Genomic DNA, 25,168 nt, shown 5'->3' on the forward strand with positions numbered 1-25,168 from the left:
CTTAAACAATTTTTTTTTTATTTAGGAAACCAGCTTTTACTACTTAAATACCCTTATTAACTATGTTACAGCCTTAACTTTTGGAAATTGAGCTAAAGAAGCCTAACCCACAATCCCAAACTAACACCCTAGTAATCTGCTGTGAAAATCTTCACTTCCCACTTGACAGTATCTGATGTTTTTATGTGGCAGTAGGTTCAAAATATTGCAGAGTGCTGCGTGTTAAAAATGGAGAGTAAATAAAATAGGATGTTGACATGAAATTAAGTAATATGATGTGTTTTGAAGAGACATTGCATAGCATAAGAAATTCTGCATAACCTGTACCATTTTCATATTTAATTCAGCAAAATAATTAATTATTCAGTAGTTGAAGATGCCATAGGTTTTCCACTCTAGTGCACTGGCATATCACAAAATCCAGTACTCTACTGCTAATGAATAGGGATGCTTAGTAATCTAAATACATCTATAATGCAGTCAGTTTACATTGTTAGATCTGGGCAATTAATGGGCCAAATATGTTTTGAGACAAATTTGATGACCTCATTCACACTGGATATTTGTTTTACTGCACCAGCATTTCTACTGAATCCAGTAAGGCTGTAAATGAACAGAGAATTTCTCAGAGGCTGTCACTGTGGTTCATGTTAAGTAATGGTAAGAGCATGACTGCCTGCTGTAGCCCAGAGTTCCTGCTGCTCCTGCACTGAGCTCAGCTCGGGGACCTAGGCTGAGGGATGCAGCTGCAGTTTCTCATTTGCCAGTCAAACCAGTAGCAAAGCTGAGCATGTATCCCAGCAACAGGGGACAGGTCCAGCTGCGCAGACTGCCAGGGACAAGGTGCTGCATTCAGCAGCACCTACATATAGGGCTCACACAAACCAGAATGGTTAGAGTTGGAAGGGACCTTAAAGATCATCTAATTCCAAGCCCCTGCCATGGGCAGGGAAACCTTCCACTAGGCCAGGTTTCTCAAAATCCCATCCATTAGAGACAACATAAACACAGACATTCAAGTCCCCTTCCCCCTTTCCAGGTGGCTGAGACAAAGTCACTAAGAATAGCACAAACCCAAGGCACAAGCACATGCACATTCACCATCCCGTGAGTACTGTCGCTTCTTGCCTTTTTCAGTTACATGTTAGGACATACAGTAACACTGTGTTTGTGCATCAGTTGTGTCAAAGCCCAGAATCATGTCATGGCAAATAGCAGGATTTTAAGATTGCATCAGCAAAGAGATTATACTGGGGATTGTTTGAATGCAAATACAGCTTCCTTACTCTCAGGGACTTGGTGCCAGATGGAGATAGCTGGCAGGTCCTTGAAAGAGAGAGGTGCTGCACTGTTTAACGGCTAACGAATAACCAACATGTACAACCGAAAGTTTGGGGGGGGGGGGGGGGCGGGGTGGCAAAAAACATATCCTAAATGATTCATGGGACTTGACATATTTGTTGTAGAAAGATAATAAATATTGGCAAGCTGGGTTTTGACTTTCTGTGATTTTTTTTGTGTTTTTGTGTTTTCCACTACTCCACACCCCTTAAACCTTTAATGGACATTTAAATAAATGCCTCCTGAATAAATAGTGTATTAAAAAAATAATAATAAAAAAAAACAAAACCCTCCAATATCTGCTTTAGGTTCCTGAGTATAGTAATCAACCTGAACTTCATACTTTGTATTTCTACTAAGATGCCTGAAATTAAATGTATGGTTGACTAGAAATGAAATAAAATGCATCTGTCACTTTGCAAAAAAATACAATCCAGTGCACAATATCGAGTAAACAAAACAAAACATTACAAGCTCCTTGTGTTATGAATGGCAAAATTGACTCTGAGAACTCTGCTTGCTGCTGCTTGCATGAGTCTGTAATACAGATCCTGTACATCTCTGCTAACAGCGCAGCTTCAGAATAGGGAAGAATACTCAGACAACTGCAAAGCTCAGATTCCAATTTTACTGGTACTTGGGGATATAAAGGTTGCATCTTCAGAATGGGGAGTAATGCTGTTTGGGAGGAGTAGGAAGCACAACTCTAATTTTTGAAAAGTTTTTAGATCTTTGGCTGAAAGTTGTATAGAAAGCTGGTGGGTTTATTGACTACATAGGGGACAGGGTCCCTGTGTTCTTGTAAGGTCTGAACCAATATTTAATAGTGAGAATTTTATTAGCTTACTCTAGTGGGGATATGGTCTTTCTATAGATGAGATCAGGATTCTACTTGGACAAACAAAAATCTGGACTCTTCTACCAAACCCACAGATTTTAAAAACAGTATACACTGGGACATAGCAGAGGGATTTGCCACTGACTGATGTCTGGGGATCCTAGGAATCTAAACAGAACTAAACAGAAGCAACTTATTCCTTTTGAATATTGACACACTGGAACCTCAAACTTTCTAAAGAACAATGTGACTAATTTAGCAATACTTGGTACCTGTCCCTAAGAATCTAGGGGGTTCTTAATACTGACCATTATTTTTTTCTAATATTAAAACTTAGAAATTCTCATTTAGTTACTTAGAATTTTTGAGACCTCTTAACATAAGGTGTTTTTTTTTTTTTCATGTTGATTCATGAATATGAATTTGAGTTGCCAGTCCCAGTGTTTGAAGTTTGAAAACATTGGTCTTCAGCTATAATTTACAAGACATTTTTGTTGTGTGGTAGGCTTTTTTCTATCTTGAGAGGTGAGTTTACTAACTTAAAGCTTGTGAACATACTGTCTTTGGGTATGTTATGATTCACTGATTGGCTTGTGCAAACAATAGCGGTGCAGGGCTGTGAAGGCACAATTTAAGAAAAATCATAGTCTTACTCTGGAAACATATCTTCCCCTTAATACTACTCTATGTATTATTTTTCCTTACATACATTTATTATTGTAATGAAATGGGTAACTGAAAATAGCAGCAATGAAAGAACCTTTAAATGCTCTCGCAGTGGTTTGTCTTGCAACATTTCCTGAAGTAATTTGTGGGTCGGTTCAATGGACTAATGGACTGAGCATCTCTGCTTTTGTGGCTAGATTAATTAATTGCAAAATACTTCTGCTTTAACTCAGAACTTTTTACCTTTTGCTTGGAAAAGAAAAAATGGAGAAAGCAGTTTCTAAACTTCCAAGATTTTTCCCTTTTGCTTTTTTTTTTTTTTCCTGCCATCTCTAATGTTTAAGTATGGTTTTGCTGGCAGTAACTGAAATTAGAGTCTAGCGGTAATTACTTTGTGTGATCATAATACTTCCAAGATGTATAGAAGTTTATTTCTGTGTCTGTTTAATTTGCTTTTACGGAAATTATCTTAGACTGTATTTCATTACAAAAGAACCTTACTGAATGAACTAAACTGTACTCTCATTTATTCTCTCTTGATTACAATACAGCTTCTTGTTCTGTCCAGTTTGGTTGTATGAAAATCATATTTAAACATCTACAACAATGCAACTGTTTAAAATGTGAGCATAGGAATTAAATGAGCTTATAGGAGATGAATGCTTATTGTCAGTCTGTAGTGAGATTCACATGATACAAAGCTTGCATTTACTCAGATGATAGTACCTGTCTACGGGTGACCTTTCAGCAAGTTCCTTCTTCCTATTAAGCCTCTGTTGTTGCTTAAAATAAAGTGACTATTCGATAAAACTCAGCAAAATGCCTCAGGGCAACTCACTTCTAAGAAACAAACTGAACCCATCAGATAAAGCTGTCAGGGCTTGGGCTTTATCTAATGCTGCACACTCTTTTATAAATTGATTCACTTTTCTGCCAACCAAACATGTCCATGAAATAGCTTGGCTGCTGCTACAAGTACAATTATTATTCCGCCTGAGGTGATACGTGTGGTCTTATAGCCCAGCAAACATCCATTTATACTCAAAGAGATTGTAGATAAAGTAGACACAAGCCTGCATTCCAGGCAGGCAATGAATGACAGCTTCACCATAACACAATGGTTGCAGATTGGCTCTGTGGCCTCATGGAAGGCCTCATCAGTCTGCTGGAGCTGGGCAGGCCACAGCCACAGAGCCAGTCTCTGGGAACAGCCCTACAGGACAAGTGATTACCTTGATACCTTGCCACACACAAATCCTAACCCCAAGGAATCTCAGTCTCTGGAGGGAAGAACATTTGTGCGTATTGATACCTGCACGAATTTACAGAAACCAATGGCACTTGCCTATTTTCTTGTATATACATCACAAATATATCCTATTATGTGCATGTGTCATGAAAACTGTAATTACAAGGCACTGTTTGCAATTCTGTGTAAATGAAACCCAGCAATTTTTTGCAGGAAAACTTTTCTCTCCTTCCCCCTCTCCTTCAAGTTTTAATATTTAAGCTAATTACTTTCTTGGAGTGGGGAAAAAATAAATTCTTAGATGGACAGTAACTTCCCAATAACAGACCAGGAAGTATATTATTTGGAACACATGACGTCTTGATATCCGTGTTCTGGATCTTACATTTTCATTTATTCTCTGTGTAGTCCTGAATGGGCTTACTTCTTAATGTACAATGGAGTATAGGATATACCATTATCTACATACATCAGCAAAATCCTCCAAGGATTAAACATAGGACAATCTCAAAATATAATGACTAGAGATAAAAACAAAACTACTATAGAACTACAGAAGCAGACATTAAATGTAGGTATAGGTGTAGTATCTGAAATAATTTATTAAAAAGAAAAGAAAAAAACAAACCTCACCACCAAAACTTGGCAAGATTTCAAATCGCCCCAAGTGAATTTGCCCATTCAACCATTTTCTTTTTTTTTTTTTTTTTTAAGAAAGAGTATGTAACTGGTGCAATAAATAAATAAAGATAAGTGCAAACATGCCACCTAAAATAACCATTATAGGATATTATTTTCTGACATGTAGAATGTCAGATTTTCCACAATTTCCAGATGGCACTTGAAATTATTTTTTGCTAAGAATCTAGTTGGAAGTTGAGGGTGATGGGAATGGTTGTATAAAGTACACAGCCTTTTCTTGAAGCAGAAAAATTAGCCTTGTGAGTAATTTTATGTCTTTGCACAGCTTCCTAATCAAGCTGTTTGTATTGCATTATGTTAGAATATTGATCTGATCAAAATTTTGTATTAAAGTAGCTGTTTTTTCAAATAGAAAATTCAAGAAAAGCCCCGTGTAAGTGAGTTTCAGTATTTCATAGAAAAGAAAGGTGTTTGGTGTCTTTTTGTTTGTTTGTTTTGTTTTGTTGTGTTTTATTTTCAATGCTGGTGAAACAAATGGCTTTTTTATCATATGGAATAGTCTCAGCCTTCCTACTCCCTGCCCCAATGGCCTGGGGGAAAAAAAAAGCCTTACTTGTAGAAAAACTTTTTGTCTAACTGAACTCTTAGCTTAAACTATCATGAAAATGCAAAATAGAGTTGTCAGGGTTGGTAAGAAAGGAAGAATTTGTCTCCAGCCTGCTTGGACATACTGATATGTGCTCTCTGCCAGTGGTAGTACAGCTGGATGAATCAATTGAGTGAGACTACTTCAAAGGAGAGCACAGGGAGTTACTGTTTTGTTCTGCTGGAAAAAGATTCCACATATATTACTATTAGTAACATTCTTAAAATGGGGACATAAAGGTACTCTCTAAAGCCATTTTTAATTAATTTGATTAAAGAAGAATAAATAAATATGGAAGACTTCAGAAACCAGCACCTCTCACTGATGTAATGGAAAATGTGTTGACTAAATATTTTTGAAAAGTAGGTCACATCTTGGAAAGCAGCTCATGAGAGCAAAGGAAAATAAATATGCAGGCATTGGAAAACAAAGACAATGGTTTAAAAGGATATGGAAACATAAGAAAATTTCTTTCTTCCCAGCTAAATCACTAGCAATGTTCATAGCCGTATTTCCAGCCCCCAACATCAGTGGTCAGATGAAAAAATGTTTTGTGTATTATTTGCAGTACTTTTTATTTGCAGTTCTTTTACTCAGCAGAAAGACAGTTTCAACCTATGGGAAGTAACAGTATTGCTGGTCTTTATCCCTTCTGTCAATAAGTAGATGGAAACCACTCATGTCTCCTAGAGATCTAAAACCAAAAATGAGGGGTTACTGAAGCATATGCCTAAAGTAATTAAAAAATATGTAAAAAGTGAAGAGCTGTATTTACATACTTTTGTTAGGAGTGTGCTTATATCCTGTGTTGAATTGTGGCCCAAGAATTAGATTTTTCCCATATTCGCTATACTGCCTCGTGACAAGTGAGTTTGCAAATTAGGCTTTTGATCATAGCACAAATACGTGAAGCTTCTTTGAAGTTCCTGTGTAGCTTACTATGATGGTAGCCTCTGGGAAAGGATATGATTAAGTCATAGGTAGTTCAATGCTTGATCTGACCTTCAGGCTTCCAGTTAATGCTTTTGAGTGTAACCAAAAATATACAATAAACCAAACAGATTTTGGTTTGAGTGTTGTTTTTTTGGGGTTGGTTGTGTGTCGTCTTCTCCCAGCTCCCAAATTAGCACAGTGCAGTGCTACTCGAAGTGTGAAAAGAATTCTGCTGAAAGAAAGGGGCAGAGCAGAGCTTTCCCCAGAAAAAGAATGTGCAATATCAAGTATACAAATGTAAAGTACACTGAGTAAGAAAGGATACAAAGAAAACTCATTTTTAAGAAGCAGAGATCAATATTTCATACAGGAAATGCTGGCAAGAATTAGCACCAAGAAGAAAGATGCTGTAACATTGAAAGGAACAAGATTTACTATATTACTTATGGCATAGAAAAGGACTGGGATATTTTTTTTAATGATTGGTAAACTAAGGGCTTTGAAAGATATGGCTGTACTAGCATCTCAATGTTAGTTTCACAATTTATCTTTGTCCAGTTACTACAGTGTGTGAAATAGATACACTGGTAATTAAATTAAACTTGTTTGTTTCTTTCTTTTGGTATTTGTTAGCTAGAAACCATTTTTTATGACTTAGCAATAGCAAGCATTGATTTGTGTGGCTTGTAATCTCTTCGGTCTTACATGCATTTTGCCCATACCTACCCATGCTCTCTGCTTCAAGTAATGACAATGCTACAGTGCTGGGGGGGGACACTAACACAATAAATTTTTAGCATGTAATCACTGTGAGGAGGTCATAATCCTTCACTTATAGACAGCTGTTGTCACAATTTCACACTGACAATTCTGGCACATGAATGAAATATATATCAATTGGCCTCAACAATAAATACTGCCCAGTAAGTTACTTGATTATATAATATTGAGAGACTGATTTATGCCTTATGCAGTACATATAGTTGATTTCACTTTAGACAAAAATGTTAAATTAACTAATTAAGGAATAAGACCCTAACTAGATGGGTTTGTTGCTGCATCAGTAAATACAGGCCAGTAATAAATGATCTGCAGGTTCGTTTCATAAACTATCTATTCTAGTTTCATCACCCTTCTAAAAGTGCACCAAAATGCCATATTAAACGGTATCTGATCCAGAAGAACGTCTGAAGTATGTTGCAGCATGTTAGTTTCATTATGTAGGTTGGATCCCACAGAGGTCATTCAGAAAGCTAAAACCTTCCTTCCACCTGGAGTAGCTTAAAATCCCTGCCTGAGTTAAGAGTGTTTTATCAGAGTACCTGCTTTCTCATAGGTGAAGGCTTAAAATAATGTTGCGTAACATTAATTATGTTAGCAAACAGCTTGGCGTTTGGTTTTTATATAAAGTCACTGTAGTCGCAAAAACTTGAACTGTTCTTCATGAGACCACCGTAATACTGGACGAAAAGTGAACTTTAAAGATCATCTAGGCTGGAAGCAAAAAAGGACTTGGAAGAGTAGGGTCAGAATGCACAATATTTCTTCAAAGAGACAACACAATGAATTGAAAGATTATATAGTACTACTTAGATATCACTATATTTATCCATTGATGTAAGGAAAGGTCCCAGAAGTCAGAGCATTTGAAGCTCCTGCCAACCACAACAGGGTGGTCTCTATTAGTAACTGTGTCTGAAAGCGACTGTATGAGAAATATGGATGAATGATAAATGAAATATGGATGTATGAGAAATATGGGGCAGCGCTCCAGAATTAATGAAGACTGGGAGGCCTCCTACAATCCTAGGGTGAAATCGGTGTGCTCAGCTCGCTCCCTGAAATGCCTGTACACCAATGCGCGCAGCATGGGAAATAAGCAGGAGGAGTTGGAAACCTGTGTTAAGTCAGGAGATTATGATCTGGTGGCAATTACAGAGACGTGGTGGGACAGCTCACATGACTGGAATATAGTCATGGAAGGCTATGTCCTTTTCAGGAAAGACAGGCCAGCCAGGCGGGGTGGTGGGGTTGCTCTTTATGTGCGGGAGGAACTACAGTGCACCGAGTTCTGTCCAGGGACAGATGATGAGCAAGTTGAGAGTCTGTGGGTGAGAATTAAGGGGCAGGCTGGCAGGGGGGATACTGTTGTAGGTGTCTGTTACAGACCACCGGATCAGGGTGAGGAAGTTGACGAGGCCTTCTACAGGCAGCTGAGAGCGGCCTCACAGTCACAGGCCGTGGTCGTCGTGGGGGATTTTAACTTCCCTGATGTTTGCTGGAAGGACCACTCGGCAACCCAGCCACAGTCCAGGAGGTTCCTCCAGTGTATGGATGATAACTTCCTCCTGCAAATGGTGGATGAGCCGACCAGGAGAGGAGCGCTGCTGGATCTCATCCTCACTAACAAGGAGGATCTGGTTGAAGCAGTAAGGGTTGAGGGCTGCCTTGGTTGCAGCGACCACGAGATGGTGGAGTTCAGGATCTTGTGTGGCAGGACTAGTAGAATACCAAGTAGAATTGCAACCCTGGACTTTAGCAGGGCAAACTTTGGCCTTTTCAAGCAATTGCTAGGGGAAATCCCATGGGCAGGGCTGCTTGAAGGTAAAGGGGCCCAAGATAGTTGGTTGACATTCAAGGACTACTTTTTCCGTGCTCAAGATCGGAGCATCCCGACACGTAGGAAGTCAAGGAAGAGGGCCAAGAGACCTGCGTGGCTAAATAGGGAATTGCTGGGTATGCTCAAGTGGAAGAGGAGAGTTTACAGGTCATGGAAGGAGGGGCTGGCCACTTGGGAGGAATATAAGGCTGCTGCTAGAGGATGTAGGAAGGCAGCTAGGAGGACTAAGGCATCCTTAGAATTAAACCTGGCAAGAAGGGTCAAGGACAGCAAAAAGAGCTTTTTTAAATACATGGCAGACAAAACTAACACCAGAGGCAATGTAGGCCCACTGATGAACGGGATGGGTGCCCTGGTGACAGAAGATAAAGAGATGGCAGAGTTACTGAATGCCTTCTTTGTCTCTGTCTACTCTGCTGCGGGCAGTCCTGAAGAGCCCTGTACCCCTGAGACCTTAGATGAAGTCAGGTCGACGGAGCGGTTTGCCTTAGTCGATGAGGAATGGGTTAGAGACCAGTTGAGCAATCTGGACATCCATAAATCCATGGGTCCAGATGGGATGCACCCGCGGGTGCTGAGGGAACTGGCGGAAGTCATTGCTAGACCACTCTCCATCATCTTTACCAAGTCTTGGGAAACGGGAGAGGTGCCTGAGGACTGGAGGAAAGCAAATGTCACTCCAGTCTTCAAAAAGGGCAAGAAGGAGGACCCGGGTAACTATAGGCTGGTCAGCCTCACCTCCATCCCTGGGAAAGTGATGGAACACCTTATCCTTGGTACCATCTTAAGGCATATCAAGGATAAGAAGGTTATGAGGGGCAGTCAACATGGCTTCACCAGGGGGAAATCATGTTTGACCAATCTCTTAGCCTTTTATGAGGAAATAACACAGTGGATGGATGATGGCAGAGCGGTGGATGTGGTCTACCTTGACTTCAGCAAAGCATTTGACACAGTCTCCCACATCATCCTCACAGCTAAATTGAGGAAGTGTGGTCTGGATGATCAGGTAGTGAGGTGGACTGCGAACTGGCTGAAGGAGAGAAGCCAGAGAGTTGTAGTCTATGGGGCTGAGTCTAGTTGGAGGCCTGTAACTAGTGGAGTGCCTCAAGGGTCAGTACTGGGACCAGTATTATTTAATATATTCATCAATGATTTAGATGAGGGAATTGAGTGTACTATCAGCAAGTTTGCTGATGACACTAAGCTGGGAGGAGTGGCTGATACGCCAGAAGGCTGTGCTGCCATCCAGCGAGACCTGGATAGGCTGGAGAGTTGGGCAGGGAGTAACTTGATGAAATATAACAAGGGAAAGTGTAGAGTCCTGCATCTGGGCAGGAACAACCCCAGGTTCCAGTATAGGTTGGGGAATGACCTGTTAGAGAGCAGTGTAGGGGAGAGGGACCTGGGGGTCCTAGTGGACGACAGGATGACCATGAGCCAACACTGTGCCCTTGTGGCTAAGAAGGCCAATGGCATCCTGGGGTGTATTAGAAGGGCGGTGGTTAGTAGGTCGAGAGAGGTCCTCCTTCCCCTCTACTCTGCCCTGGTGAGACCGCATCTGGAGTATTGTGTCCAGTTCTGGGCCCCTCAGTTCAAGAAGGACAGGGAGCTGCTGGAGAGAGTCCAGCGCAGGGCAACTAAGATGATTAAGGGAGTGGAGCATCCCCCTTATGAGGAAAGACTGAGGGAGCTGGGTCTCTATAGTTTGGAGAAGAGGAGACTGAGGGGTGACCTTATCAGTGTCTATAAATATATAAAGGGGGAGTGTCACGAGGACGGAGCCAGGCTCTACTCAGTGGCAAACAATGATAGGACAAGGGGTAATGGGTACAAACTGGAACACAAGAGGTTCCACTTAAACTTGAGAAGAAACTTCTTCTCAGTGAGGGTGACGGAACACTGGAACAGGCTGCCCAGGGAGGTTGTGGAGTCTCCTTCCCTGGAGACATTCAAAACCCGCCTGGACGCATTCCTGTGTAACATTATCTAGGTGTTCCTGCTCCGGCAGGGGGATTGGACTAGATGATCTTTCGAGGTCCCTTCCAATCTCTAACATACTGTGATACTGTGATACTGTGTGTGTTCCTGCAAGCATAGTCCAGAGATGGTTTGTTGTTGCTGTTATGTCTTTCAAGGAGTATGTTACACATCCTTAAGGCACTGACACAGCGTAGTTAATTTTGGGTTGAAGACAGTAATTTTCAGTAACATAATGTAACCTCGCAGTATTAGATTCGTACCAAAACACATATATTTTTTCAGACATAAGCTTCTGCTTATTGCCTTTGTGACATTGAGAGAAAGTGATAGTTCACTAGAGTGAAGTATTTACCAGGGATGTTTGAAGCATTTAATCAATAGATGCTCCAACCTTGGCAAACTATAAAAAAAAGCCCACTGGTATAGGTGTCTTTTAATCCTGCTAACACATACAACATCTGCCTTACTAATGTGGCAATTTAATTAGCAGAACACTAATTAGTAGAGCAGTGGGATCTTCACAGACTCATCTTACAAACAAGCTCTTTTTTCCAAAATAAAAAACCTCCAAAGTCTTTGAATTGTCCTTACCCAGAAACCTCCTCTCTAAGCCCCAGAGACTATTCCCCCCCCCCCCCCCATCTTCTATATCTTCTGCAGACTTAAATCTTTTTTCTGATTACCTTTCATTCATTTCATTGGCTACTAGTTTCTCCTGTGCATCTAGGAAGCCATTTAAAGGCTCTTGCTCATGTTTGTACATCCTGAACACGGCCACATCAATATTCAGTGTAGAAAAGATCATTTTTTTTAAATCTGTTGTTCTGTTTATTTGTTTCTGTTGAGAAGGATTTCTTCCTGCTTCTGACTAGTGGTCAGATTTGGGGTGCACGTAAAAAACTTTCTTATTTAGCCTTATTTAGGAAACAACTCGGCACACTTAAGTCTTACTCTCTTCAACATGTAAGCATCCTTATGAATTTAGACAAAGCCCGTCTCCACAAAACTACTAGCATTTTAAAAAGATTGTGTGATTTAAGACTCAAATAGGATCATTTCTATGATGCTGAGCTTACAGGTATTCAACTCCTGTACACAGACAAAACTGAGGGACTTTCTGTAGCTCTGGAGACAGTTCTCAAGAGTGCATGGCTCTCAGTGCTTCTAGAGGCAGGGATATTTGAGATCCAAGGTGGAGCTGCAGAGGAAGAAAGAGGAGGTTTTTACATACAACGGTTCTTTTTTTGTGTGTGTGTCAAAGCTTGGAGTTTTTATGCATTCATGTGTTTGATATTTTGGTAGTAGTGGCATGCTTTTACTCTATTTACTTCATGTGTTTTCAGCCCTTCAAGCACAAAGTGAAGCCTGTGCAGGTAGTCAGTGGTCTACTTTGCATTGAAAGTTTTTTTTTTTAATTGTTTTGCCTAAAAAAGATGTTCTTTCCTTCCTTGTCTTTATGCATTTTAAATTTAAACCCAAGACCGTATAACATCTCTGACATCCTTAGGTGTAAAGAAAAATATATTTGAAGATGAAATTGTAATGAATCATTGGGACAGGAAATGTTTATGAATATTTTCTTGTAGGGAAAAATGGGTCTTGTCAGATTTAACATCTGTCATGTCACTTCCTTGAAAGAAATGCATATCCTGACTTGTGATTTTGCAAGGATTTTGGTGGGTTAATTGGAAAATATGAATATTTGTTAAAACTGTTTCCTTGTGTATAAAAATGGAGGGGAAGAGGTATAAGCCCTTCAGGGGATCAGAAAATCTTGAGGATGGTCTTTTCTTTTTCATTTTAGACAGAGAGTCTCTTTGTTTAAAAAATTAGCTCCCTAACATATGTGAAGGTGAAATTGTGACTGGGAGGATATTAACTGACTAGGCACAGAACAGGATTTTAGTTAGATGCATTCTAATTTTAGAATCTGATTTTGCAAATGCCTCAGCGTACTCATAACTCTGCTCACAACCAGAGAGGAAGGAAGCATAATGTTTAAGCACATGCACATGTTCCCACAAGACCATTGTTGCAATCTGTGAACAGATTTTGACTTTTCTCTCTCTTTTCCCCCCCCCCACCCCCCCCCACCCCTCCCAAGTTCTGATCAACTTTGTTTTGGTTTTTTTTTCATTCTTCCATAGGGAGGGTGGGGGGAGGGCAAGGCACATTTTTAGTTGGGTTTTTTTGTTTGCATTGGGTTTTTTACGGTTTGTTTTGTTTTTTTTTAAAGTTTCTTTTTTGTTCAAGGTGGCAGAAATTGTTTCAGTAAAAAATTAGATTTTTTTTTCATTATTATATATTAAGCATAATTTTAGAAGGACCCTTATCTCTTTTGTGAGACTTTTAGGATGATTTAGCCTTTCTTGTTTCTCTTTCCTCTTGTTAGTAGCCTTGATTTTTTTTTTATTTACAAGTGCTGTCAACTCTCAAGGTGTGTTGCAACTGAGTATTATCTTCCAGAGACCTACATGGCTTTCACTGGGTTTTTTCCTTATAAGTTCTCTATGGATTTTTCTCTTCCTCTGCTGAATATTGTTTCAGAATGCTGGGGCTCTATTATCTGTGACATATTCTAAACATACAGTTTACATGTTTACTCTGTAACAATATCTTTGAACAGAAAGAAAAATACTTTTCTAGATGTGGGACAGAAGTAGATTACTTGAAAACACAGGCATCTGTTTTCAGCAATTTGGTATCTTATTGCATATTTAAAGCTTGTACATTACAAATGTGCTTGTGAAAATCAGGAAAATGGCATTTCATTTTTGAAAGTCTTACAAGTGAGTATCAAAAACAATAATCACTCAGTTTCAACCAAGCTGTGAGTAAATCAGGCTGGTAACTGGAGCAATTCATTCAAACATGACATAAAATGATGTCATGGTGATTTTAGGTTTGGATCTACTCCACCGTGGCTGAAAATCAGAAAGGAAGAGATCTGACCAATGTTCCCATCTTACCACAAACTGGCCCTAATAATGTTTTGTATTGCAAAGCATTTCTCTTTACAAAAAAGAAGCATTCTCAAGGTTTTGAAATATACCTATGTGTCCTTTCTGTGAAGTATGAGGAGAAGCATGACCTTATAAAATGTTTTTAAGTGGTATCTAAGTTCTTTACCAAATTTAAGTGACAACCCTGAAGGCCCTTTGAACATATGTATTTCATAGTCATGGTAGGATTATGTAGCATGTTTATTTCTGTATCAGAACATCTCATGTAGAGAAAATTTAAATCCCATATTGAATTTGATATACCCCCTCAACACAAGCTCTTCATCAGAGGAATTCAGCCAAAGAGACCAGTCTTTCTCAGTCACCAGTGAAGAAAACCTTATTCAAACATACAGTCCAGTGAGTAATTAAAAGATAATGGCATACAGCCACAATAAGGAAATTCATGGAATACATTCATATGAAATACACGTAGTCAGAGATTATGTGGATATTAATAAGTTAAAAATAGCTGATAGGAGAAAGAAGATATAGTTAAATCCAAAACTGAAGGGTGTCTTGTGTAGTAGCTCTTCTGTGCATTACCCATGCAAAACATAAGGAAACATTCAGACACTGAAAGTTGTGTAGCCTTGTGTACTTATCACAGTTCAGATGTCAAGAGAAAATGCTGATGTTTTTTCATTTTGGAAGTATTTAAATTCAGGTATTATGGAAAAATAACTTAAAAATAGGAACGTTTATGGTATATGATGGCAAGCCAGATTTTGTGGTGGAAGACTGAGAAAATGCACTGCATTTTGGGAGAGATGTTTAAAACTTTTAAGTCAGGTCCTATTACAAAATATGCTGTAGAAATTATAATGGTAAACATGTTCTGCCCTGAGTGTCTTATGATTTCAATAAAAAAGATTTCCTGGGTGTGGAAAATAATTTATGTAGCATTGTGCAGGATCATGCAGGAAGTGAACATCAAGGCGGTGATAGCAGTATCACGTTCAGCACTATTCACATAGCACCTGTGAGTACCAGCAGGAGTTTGAAGCTTGTTCTGGAGTGCTTTCACAGGAAAAATCTAACAAGCTTTATAGTAATGCACCCATATATGTGAGAAGGAGTCCAAGGCAATGAGCAGGATGTAAGCGCATGAGATCTAATGAGATCTGCTTTTTACATGTATGATTATAGATGGTCAAAGTTTGTGTAATTCCTTTTAGATCTGCTCTCTGAGGCTTTGCCACTAATACAAAGAGGTAAAGAAGAAGGAAATGACCAACACATGCTAATCTGCACAGGTGCAGTTAGGTTCGTCTGGATCCGTGGGCTGGGCTAGACACCCACAAATCCAGCATAGACCTAGAGTAGCTGAAGAAGCACACAGTTCTAGGAAGTAATACAAAACTTTAGTTCAATGATGTAAACTTAGCCAGGAAAGGCCAAGTAAAAGCCCACAGGTCTGAAAATGTTAAACAGCTTTATCACTATGCAGAAGGTTTTATTTTTTTTTCCTTCTTAGAATCAAACAAACTGCTCAGTGCCCTCTAGGTGTATATGTATTTTTAATAACTCCTTATCCTGCTACCCATTTTGAAGCAAAAACTAAACTATAAGATATAATAGAAGAGTAAAAAGAGAAATATTTTAATGAAACACATGATTTAACCTCAGCCACAATCTGTGCATTATGAGATGGTTTACTGTAGTAAGCAAATTAATATGGCAGTGAGTTTTCCAATTAGGACACATATAAATTTATTTTTATGGAAATGTTGTATAGTTTATACTTTTAATACATTATGAAATGTGAAGGGAGTCAGTCTACTACCCAGAACATGACACTCCCTAAGGCTCATACATGTTACTTAACCCTGTTGTGCTAATAAACCATTATATACTATATTTTGCTAGCTCAGCTTTTAGCTCTGCTCAGCCTCAGAAGCTCAGCCTGCTTAAATTTATAGGAAAACAACAGCTTGAAGAAGAAAAATGTGGTAGTAAGGGGAGAGGGGAAAGGAAATGTTTCTGCTCTCCCTGCTGAGAAGACAAATGGCGAGAGACTTTTTTTTTTTCCAAACCCCACAGTATTCCACTCCCTTTCTATAAGAAAAATTAGTCTTAAGAAAAAGAAATTCAGAGATCATAAAGCATGAAGAGAAAGAGGAATTGATCTTGGATGTGAGATGGGATTGAGTTATTATATAACAAGTTACAGGGTTTTTTTCTACTGAAAGGCAGAACCAATTGATTTATTATCATGACTTCCAGCTTGCATTTTTTTAGGAAGGAACTGTAGATGCTAGGTAGCACGTCTCCTTTGATTTGCTACACTATGTCTTAATTACCAGTGCTAGAAGTTCGTGGTAGTATTTCCCAACTTCAAAGGCTTCAGCAGCTTAAGCAGCATGAGTGGATCAGATTTGTAAGAACACAGTGACAATGATATGGTGTCTTCGTACTCTAGAATTGTCAGTTCATTTTTTATTTATTGTACATAAAAAAGTGAAAGTGAAATAAGCGCACAGAAAAGCTAATAGGTTTAGTCAGCATTCTCTTCTTTTGCTATCATAGGAATTGAAAACATTCTCTTGTTTCAAGAACTGGGATTCAAAGCTGAAGTTCAAGCATATTTTTTTTTTTTTCCAAAGGCTAATGGTCTGAAATTTTTATTTGAAATATTTTTGAGTCTTTCCTTACATATTTGTGAGTTACACCACTATACCTCCAAGAAAGTCTGCAACTATGATGAGGAAAGGCCGGTGTAAGTGGAAGAAAATCTGGCCCATGAGATAGAGGATCCAGGGCACGGCATGGAGAATTTTCCTTCTGTAGAGACCAGATCAACAGGTCACTGAGGTAGTTCTGTTAGTTTAGGAATATAAATAGCAGTCTAATAGCATTGCTGTCTCACAGTGAGGTTGGAGACAATGAGCAAAGCTCTTTTAGTGGAATTGCTGACTAGATGTCAAATTGTTTACTTGGTACAGTGGTGAAATACAGCATAATGATGGTACAGCAATGGCACATGATCCATGCCAAACTGAAGGATCTTAATTGCTGAGAATGGCTAGAGTACTGAATAACCTTTAATCAGGTTGGGGGTGACTACAGAATGATTACACCAATTAAATGTGAATGATGGTTTTAAAATATCAGTATTTGTAATGCTACAGCAATGCCTTTTATATTGCAATAGAGAATTGAGATGTAGCTCAAAATTTAGAAATTAAAATATACACAGCATGAGTTTATACCCTTCCATTTAGTCAATCTAATAAGGATTCTTCTCTGTATTACCTTTTATTGTATGCTGTATTATCTTAAATTAACATTACTGTTCATTAATGCTCTGCTGGAGATTTAAGGATTTGTTGGTTTCTTCTGCAATGAAAGATAGCTGAAAGGTCATTAAATTTCTTGCTGGTTTATGAAACCCAGGCTACAATCAGTGCATCAGGTGAAAAATCTATTTTCCTCATACAGTGACTGTCAGAGGGGATGGGTTCAAGTATGTTTATCTCTGTACTATAATAAGGAATAAAAAATACTATTGGTCTTCCAAGTGCTCTGGCTGTGACAGTAAATTAAAATAATCAATGTCAGCAGAGAAAAGAAGAGGAAAATATTATGATGAAGCGTATGGAAGTGAGAGAGAAGACATCTCACATTGACATAATAATAAAATCATAATATCTTTATAAAATGATAGAGATTTTCTTGTCCAGAGCCTTTTCAAATCTTTCATGCTTGAAAAATGTTGAGAGTTGTAAGTAATATGTCTAATAGATTAGCATGTTAAGTACTGATTTGTTAGTACTATCTGCCAATACTGCCACTGTCAGGACATTATTTTGTATATTGTAAATCTTGCACAGATGTACCTCTTGATCAGCTAAGCTTTTCCAATTCGCTCTTCTTCAAAGGAAATGACATCAAGCTGTAATAATCTTTCCATTGTTTCTCATGTAGTTTTCATTTGTTCTTCCTTTTATTTTTTTTTTTTTTTTTTAGTTTAGGAATTGTTCAATTGGGCAATTCAAACCACCTATTGATGCATAATATTAAAACACTTGTACAGTGCAATCCATTTGATCAGGGCATGCTTAATCAAGAATCTGTTTAATCACAGAGAACTGATATCAAACTAATGACAATAACTATTGCTTAATTGGAATGCTAGTTCTGTAAATAGAAGGCATCTATTTTCAGTTTTATGAAATTTGCATCCAAACTTTGCATCTATGTGACATACATTACACAGCTGTAAAAAGAAAGAGGCTGATTTTTCAAGTGGAATAAGAGAACAAGCAGAACGTTATTTAATTTGACTCTTCCCTCCTTCTATTTTGTCTTGACCACTCCTTTTTTCTTCCATTTCTCTTCTTCTAGTGCATACCTGGTTTTTAGACCCAAAGCAGTACGGGGTTCTCAAGCTTTACAGGGGAAGCACTGTATAAGGATCTCAATTAGAAGATTTTAGGGAAAGGAAACAGAAGGGAAACTTTGAGCCTTCCACCTGTCTTTCCAACTGACCCCTTTTGTTTCACCCCACAATTAGGCTTCTTGCAGTCTACTTTCACAGAGTAATCTGTTTTGTTTTCTTTTCCTCAGAGTTCAGAGTGAATTCTTTAAATATTTTCATTCCCTGAAACTGGAGTTTTGAAGGTTACAAAAAAATCTGGTTATATCCACGTCATCCTGTTCATTATACTACCCGACCCTGCCTCTTACCCATGTGAGGATGGATCCTACTCTTCTGCCCTAATGCTGGCCCACCATCTGAGCTCCTCAGCCTGCCTATTGCTATGGAGCCTTGGTTTGCCAATTCTCTGTCACTTTCTAACCTTTATTTTGCCTAAGAAAGGTGAAGGCCCAGATGATCAGCCTTCTCTGGTGTCCCGATGGCAGTGTTGTGAATAAGGAGTGGTAGATAGTCATATGACTATGGATAATAAAATATTTATTATACTGAAGTGAAATAAAAACCTTGTACAGAGCTATATTCCTATTCTTCACACCCTAGGGCAAGTTCTACAGACATAGACACTTTGATGTAGAGATTGAGGCCTTTTTCCTTTTATTTTTAGTATTCAAGTGGACATAGTCTGTTTCTCAGACATGGTGTTCATGGCAGTGAGTAGTTCTGCCTGGAATGATAAATCCTGGCCTAAATTTCAGGGCCTATGTTTTGCAAAATAGTCTTTGTAATGGATATTAGATTTATGGCACTGTAAATAGAGGGCAGGGCTTTCTTTTTCATCAGCAGGGAATAAATAAGGCAGTTAAATTTCCTTTTTTGTGCTTCTGGGTCAAGGTTTGACTTAAACAATAAGCAGTGAGAGGTGAGTACAGTCACTGCATGTAATGGTGATGGTGGTATGAATTCAGTTTCCTCTAGCTTTTGGTAACCTGTCTTAATAGGGCCCTGACTTCTGCTTTCAAAGTGTCAACCACAGTAGAAATAACAAACCATGAAAAAGTGAAGTGTGATGGCAGGATCTATTGGGGTTAAATTCTTCCTAAAACCTTTGAAGAATTTGATTCTGCAGTAGTAGGAAGAAGCAGGCTGTCTGTGGCAATCAGTACAGTGATTGTGTCATACAAACTTGCAATAGAAGAGTAACAATTTTGCTCTTAATTTTGTCCAGAAAATTGAAAGACCATGTTGTATGATCATTTGCACTGATTATATTAGAATGTCTTTTGAAAAGATTTTTGCAAAGTATAATATTAATGAGAAGCAGGATCTTAGTCTGTTAATGATATGTCTTTCTAGTACAGTTCCATTTTTTTTGCCTTACAAAAAATGGTGATGTTAATTGAGAGGATGATGAAAATAGACAAATGCATGACTGCTCTTTGTAACGGGCACTATTCTGTCCTATTTAGTCCTCATTGAATGCAAAAGCTAGTGGCAATTACTCTGTGGTGTACAGTGATGACCTAAAACCTTGCTTAAGAAATTCAAGGTCAAGATCCTGTCTTTCACAAACTTCGGTTTAGATGAACCAAAGTACATGAATATAATATTGTTTCTCTAATCTATAAGAGTAATTTGAGACATAAGTTGCGTAAAGCTCTTAACTCATTAGGCAAAAGGCATGGTGTTGAGCAAAAGTGTTGTTGTTAATTAAAATTCATGCTCTTCCTGGAAAAAAGTGAAAAGATTTTTTAACATTGTGACCTGTTTGGGTATTTGAGTCACACAAAAATACCCACACCTGAACTGAGGTCTTGAGGCAAAAGTAAAAATAAACAACAAACAAACAAAAAAAAACAGCTTTGGCAAGTATACGTAAAAAAAATTAAAAAAAATAAAAAAGGAGAAAATTTATGAAGTTACAAAGTTGCCTGATTTATTGACTATATAAACTTCTATTATAAAGGATTCAGACTGCAGCCTAACCAAAGTGAAATATCCAGCATACAGCTCTGTCAGCTACATACATGTACTACAGACCTGCTTACTCTAGACTGAGAAAATAATTTTCTTCAGCATAGCTCTGTTTTGGAGAACTTTGGTGCAGGTCAGTACATTGTGACACTGTACAGTTTTCAGTAAGACAGGCACAGGTTAAAAGACAGGGAAAGAGAAGTGTAAAGAAAATTAGAAGGAATATTTAGGGCATACCATGGGGTCTGTAATTGTGCTACAATTATACTTTATAGCACAAAGTATAATTGAGAGCATCCTTGTAACTGTTGTGAGCTTTTATCTCTACTACACTTTAATATTTCAGGTATTTAAGGTGAATCATGATAAAATGTTAGATGGTAATTCAGTTATTTTGGTGGAGTAGAAAATTTCTTGCCATTCATCATATGATATTCAGTTTGAAAGTCTGCAGTGAAATCCAGCACTGTCATCCTAGTCTGTAGGCCAAAACTGAGATCAGGGCTCTGATGGATAAAATTCTGTAATAACAGCACTATTAATGGCATGTAAAAGAGAGCACTATTATGAAGAGCCATTGAGATTGGTTAAGCAGAGAAAAAATATAAGCATCACAGAGGAGGGAAGAGTGAATAATAAGGCTGAGTGAGGCACAGAACGCAATTTATCTGGCCCCTCTCAAAAGATGTATCCATTAAAATATTTATTCTCTCAGTCAACCATATCTGCAAGAAATTTCAGTGTAAATATGAGAGGAAAAAATATTACCTGTGTGTATGTGTATATCTACATACACAGGACCACACTTGAAAAGGAGCAGAAGAGGATTATTAATGATGAGAGAAGAAGATGGGGAGATTTGCTAAACAATGTGGAGAAAGGCATCTGGTATATGTGAATATGAAGGCTGTTCCAGATATGCAGCAAGACAAAACGTGTGTGTGTAGAAAGGAGACCAAGGGAAGACTAAATGGAGACCACTGGAGACTAGGGCAGGAGGATAAAGTGTGGAGGAAAGGAATTCATGAAGTATTGTGACTGAAACCATGTATGTATAGCTCAGTGCTTTCTGAAGCAAGTATTGCACAATGAAGAATAAAGTGCAATGGAGTTCAAACAAAATGTAATCCATTGTTAGAGCAGTGCTGTAAACCGCCTGAAATATTACAGACGCTGCCTGTGACAACATTAATGTCTTGGGATTATTTCATAAATCAGGCTCTAAAGCATAATAGAGTGGAGAGGGTCACCGCTTTCAATAAAGATGAGATTGAATTGTAAGAGAATTAATGATACCATCATTACAGCCTTTAATCTATTTTATAGAGAACTGTTCCTTTTATGAACAATTTGTCCTTTAGAGAATTCTCTAATATTTCTGAGTAAGCAAATTTTTTGAAGTTTTCTTCTGAATGTTTGAAAAAAGGATCTTTTGTCCTGTCTCTTGCTGTGGAAAGGAATAAAGTCTGTAACAGATTCTTTACCTTCATGCAGATTACAATGGGTTAATCTCTGTGGAAGTAAGTAAATACATGAAGTTTCACTAAGGCTAGGTTTAGCCGTATGTACTGTGATTCTGACTTTAAGCAAACCACCTGGTCACCAGTCTAACTTGTATTCCTGCCACTAATGCCTGAATAATTGCAGATGGAAAGATAGATGTATATCCCTAGATATTTTTGAGAAACAAACATTGAATAGCTAACTGCATCAAGAAGCAACTAAAAGAAAGTGTTTCTCAAATAGGATGTGTACCTTTTCCTGAGTGCTTTAACAGAGAAGTTTAACATTTTGTATTGGTGTAGCTCTAGCTTTGTATAAGGGAAGATCTTTTTTTCTTTTTTGCTCATTAGGTCTTTCCTTTATACTTTCATACACCACACATTGGGCCCACCTTCTCTTTCAGAAGCTTTTTTGTGGTAATTACTCCATGATGCCAAATCTAACAAAACTAATGAAAACCTGCCTTTCAGTCTAAACTCTAATCAGTTTATAACAAGCTCTCTTTTCCTGTGCTACATTACTGTGACAAAATCTCTTTTTCATACCTCAGAATGATAAGGCAGGGTGGAAAAAAAATCATTTTCGATCACCAGGCTTGCATGAAAGGGAGATGGGTTTAAGCATGCAGAATTGATTTATTTGCATTCTTCTATTGCCTAAGTTGCTGCATCTTTGAAAGAAGTTAATATTTTTGATTTGGCCTCTCGAATGGCAGGTCCTGGCAATCAAGCATGCTTATTACAATAGATAAATAAACTAGACCAACGGATTCCCAGTTTGTATTGATTCATTTGGAAATGGGTAGACTCATAGCAAAGGTATTTTGGAAAGTTAGCTGCACATATGGCAGGCTTTGAGTGGAAAAAAAAAAAAAAGTCATTTGAAATTGTTAGCCCTCCTGACAAAGTTATCTTTATCTGCTTTTCTTAATACTTGTGAATATAACCCTAACCCCACCAACCAGTTGTTTGTAATGTTTCTTTTTTCTACTCATTATTCTACTGTTTATATTTATGTTTGTGTCCTGCTTTCCTGCAGGCTGCTTACACAGTAAGAGTCATTGGTCTCAGCTGAGTGATGACATAACCATAGGTTTCCTATCTGCTTTAACAACAGTACAAAATTTTGCTATTACTCTAATACATGACATAATTTACTATAAAAGAAGGGTGCTTACTCAAATATCTCCCAGTCTAATTTACTGGTTCAGCCCTCATCCTTAAGCAATCCACACCTCATTCAGTTTACACAATGAAAAGTAGGAGCGTGCTGGCATCCATGACACCAGTATGATTTTGTTAATTAAATTCTGAATCTGTAAGGATGGTTAATTTTTCAAGAAAGTAATTGAAAATATGATATGCCAATATTTCTGCTGTTTGCTAATCCTGAAGAGGGACTTTGCCTTAACAATAGATTAAGAGTTTTCCACTCTCTGAACAGGGAATCTTTAGTGGAGTAAACACTGTACCATACCTTGAGTTGCCAATGATACCATGACTCCATTGTAGAGAACAGTACCTGGAGGCAAAAGACATATAAAAAAAACAGTGTCAAATGTGAAAATAGAAAACTAGATGGAATTAAAGGAATTAGAGATGTGTGCATGTCTACGGGGATATGATATAACAGGCATCACAGAAACATGGTGGGATGGCTCCTATGACTGGAGTGTTGGAATGGAAGGTTACAGGCTCTTTAGAAAAGACAGGCCTGGCAGACGGGGAGGGGGAGTTGCCCTTTATGTTAGGGATAGGCTGGAGAGTATGGAACTCTGTCTAGGGACAGGTGAGCAGTCAACAGAGAGTTTGTGGGTCAGGGTTAAAGGGAATATAGCTATGGGAGACATTACTGTGGGCATCTGTTACAGACCGCCTGATCAAGGAGAACCTGCGGATGAAGCACTCCATAGAGAGATAGGAAAAGCCTCATGCTCACAGGCCCTTGTTCTCATGGGTGGCTTCAACCACCCTGACATCTGTTGGAAGGACCGTACGGCCCAGCACAAGCAATCCAGGAGGTTCCTCAATTGTGTAGAAGACAACTTCCTTCTGCAATAGAGGAGCTGACAAGGAGAGGTGCCATGCTTGACCTCGTGCTCACCAACAGGGAAGGGCTTGTTGGAAATGTGACGCTCCAGGGCAGCCTTGGGTGCAGCAATCACGAGATGCTCGAATTTGAGATCCTCAGGACAGTGAGAAGAGCGTGCAGCCAGCTCACTGCCATGGACTTCAAAAGAGCAGACTTTGGCCTCTTCAGGAACCTGCTTAGTAAGGTTCCATGGGATACAGCCCTAGAGGGCAGGGGGGGCCAAGACTCTTGGTTGATATTCAAGGATCACCTGCTACAAGCTCAGGAGTGTTGCATCCCACCTAGAAGGAAGTGCAACAGGAGGGCCAGGAGACCTCCTTGGATGGATAAGGAGCTCCTGAGGAAAATTCAATTGAAAAAAGAGGCTTATAATAAGTGGAAGCAAGGACAGGTGGCCTGGGAAGAGTACAGGGATGCTCTCTGGGAAGCTAGGGATCAGGTTAGGAAAGCTAAGGCTCAGTTAGAATTAAACTTGGCTAAGGATGCTAAGGATAACAGGAAGGGATTCTACAGGTACATAGCAAATAAAAAACAGACTAGGGAGAACTTAGGACCCCTCAGGAAGCTCTTGAGAAAACTGGCTACCTTGGATTTGGAGAAAGCTGAGGTTCTGAATGACTTCTTTGCCTCGGTCTTCACTGGCAATGGCTCTGACCAAACCACCCAAGTCTTGGAAGGCAGATGCAGAGACTGTGAGAATGAAGACCTTGGGCCCACTGTAGGAGAGGATCTGGTTTGAGACCATCTTAAAAATCTGAATGTGCACAAGTCCATGGGTCCTGATGAAAACCATCCGCGGGTCCTGAAGGAGCTGGCGACTGAAGTTGCTAAGCCGCTGGCCATCATATTTGAGAAATCATGGCAGTCAGGAGAAGTTCCCAATGACTGGGAAAAGGGAAATATAACCCCCATTTTCAAGAAGGGGAAAATGGATGACCCGGGGAATTACAGACCAGTCAGTCTCACCTCTGTGCCTGGCAAAATCTTGGAGCAGATTCTCCTGGAAGGCATGCTAAGGCACATGAAAATCAACAAGGTGCTTGGTGACAGCCAGCATGACTTCACTAAGGGGAAATCCTGTCTGACCAATTTGGTGCCCATCTATGATGGAGCTACAGAACTGATGGGCAGGGGTAGAGCAGCTGATGTCATCTACCTGGACTTGCGTAAAGCGTTCAACACAGTCTCACACGATATCCTTGTCTCTAAATTGGGGAGACATCAATTTGATGGATGGACCACTCAGTGGATAAAGAACTGGCTGGATGGCAGCACGCAAAGAGTTGTGGTCAATGGCTCAAT

Source organism: Pezoporus wallicus, unplaced genomic scaffold (assembly GCF_028554395.1).
Source record: "Pezoporus wallicus isolate ANWC-B61680 ecotype Strahan unplaced genomic scaffold, APGP_CSIRO_Pwel_v1 contig_360, whole genome shotgun sequence".
NCBI classification, from domain to species: domain Eukaryota; kingdom Metazoa; phylum Chordata; class Aves; order Psittaciformes; family Psittacidae; genus Pezoporus; species Pezoporus wallicus.